The sequence below is a fragment of the Triticum dicoccoides genome, chromosome 6B (assembly GCF_002162155.2).
Source record: "Triticum dicoccoides isolate Atlit2015 ecotype Zavitan chromosome 6B, WEW_v2.0, whole genome shotgun sequence".
NCBI classification, from domain to species: Eukaryota; Viridiplantae; Streptophyta; class Magnoliopsida; order Poales; family Poaceae; genus Triticum; species Triticum dicoccoides.
Window position 1 is genome coordinate 210969301 of NC_041391.1, and position 2180 is coordinate 210971480.

Consider the following 2180-nt stretch of genomic DNA (forward strand, 5'->3'; position numbering starts at 1 on the left):
ACTGTTTTGTTTCTGACAGATTCTGTTTTCTTTGTGTTGTTTACTTATTTTGATGAATCTATGGGTAGTATCAGGGGCTATGAACCCATGGAAAACTTGGAATACAGTAGATATTACATCAATATAAATAAAGAATGAGTTCACAACAGTACCAATATAAATACAGAGCTTGTGAGATTTTCTGTTGAGTTTTGTGTTGTGAAGTTTTCAAGTTTTGGGTAAGGATTTGATGGACTATGGAATAAGGAGTGGCAAGAGCCTAAGCTGGGTATGCCCAAGGCATTCCAAGGTAATATACAAGGACAACCAAGAGCCAAAGCTTGGGGATGCCCCGGAAGGCATCCCCTCTTTCGTATTCGTCTTTCGGTAACTTTACTTGAGGCTATATTTTTATTCACCACGTGATATGTGTTTTGCTTGGAGCGTTTTGTTTGATTTGAGTCTTTGCTTTTTAGTTTGCCACAATCATCCTTGTTGTACACACCTTTTGAGAGGGACACGCATGAATCTTGATTTATTAGAATACTCTATGTGCTTCATTTATATCTTTTGAGCTAGGCAATTTTGCTCTGGTGCTTCACTTATATCTTTTTAGAGAATGGCGGTGGTTTTATTTTATAGAAATTGTTGGAATCTCATGCTTCACTTATATTATTTTGAGAGTCTTTTTAAACAGCATGGTAATTTGATTTGGTTACAAATTTAGTCCTAATATGATAGGCATCCTAGAGGGATATAATAAAAACTTTCATATAAAGTGCATTGAATACTATGAGAAGTTTGATTCCTTATTATTGTTTTGAGATATGAAGATGATGACATTAGAGTCATGCTAGTGCAATAATTGTGAATTTGAGAAATACTTGTGTTGAAGTTTGTGATTCCTGTAGCATGCACGTATGGTGAACCGTTATGTAACGAAGTTGGAGCATGAGGTATTTTTTGATTGTCATCCTTTGTGTGGAGGTCGGGATCGCGCGATGGTTAACTCCTACCAACCCTTCCCATAAGAGCATGCATGTAGTGCTTGCTTTCGATGACTAATAGATTTTTGCAATAAGTATGTGAGTTCTTTATGACTAATGTTCAGTCCATGGATTATACGCACTCTCACCCTTCCACCATTGCTAGCCTCTCTTGTGTCGCGCCACTTTCACTGGTGCCATACACCCACCATATACCTTCCTCAAAACAGCCACCATACCTACCTATTATGGCATTTCCATAGCCATCCGAGATATATTTCCATGCAACTTTCCACCATTCCGTTTATTATGACACGCTTCATCATTGTCACATTGCTTTGCATGATCATGTAGTTGACATCGTATTTGTGGCAAAGCCACCTTACATAATTCTTTCATACATGTCACTCTTGATTCATTGCACATCACGGTACACCACAGGAGGCATTCATATAGAGTCATATTTTTGTTCTAAGTATCAAGTTGTAATTTTTTGAGTTTTAAATAAATAGAAGTGTGATGATCATCATTATTAGAGCATTGTCCCATGTGAGGAAATAAAAAAAGAAGCCAAAGAAACCAAACAAAAAATAAGAGAAAAAGAGAGAAGGGGCAATGTTACTATCCTTTTCCACTTGTGCTTCAAAGTACAATACTAGAGTCAGGATCTTTGCCATCAGCTAGCTGACGACAAAGGTCTTTGTCATCAGCTTACACAAAGCCGATGGCAAAGAACGAGCGAACGGCAAAGATTGTGTTTGCCATCAGCCTGCTCTTTGCCGTCTGCTAACATAAGGTAAAGAAGCTTTGTCGTCTACTAGCATACAGCAAAGAGGGAGGGTGGCCCACGAGCGAGAACCACCTAATGGCAATTTTCTTTGTCGTCCGCTAGCGGACGGCAAAGCTTCTTTACCGTCTGCTAGCGGACGGCAAATAGAATACCCAACCTAACGGTTGTTTCCCTTCGGCCCCACCCCACTAGCTACGCTCTTCGTCTTCTGCTAGTAGACGGCAAAGAAATTAAACTTAACCAAAAAACGGTCGTTTCCCCATGCCCCACCCCTCTCTCTCCCTCACCTCACCCGCGTCGCCATCGTGCTCGCCGTCCCCGTGCTCGCCGCCCCCGCCGCCGACCCCCACCGCCCTACCGCACCCGACCACCATCGCCCCTGACACCCCCGACGCCTCGCGTCCCGTCGTCCCGGCGCCCGGCGC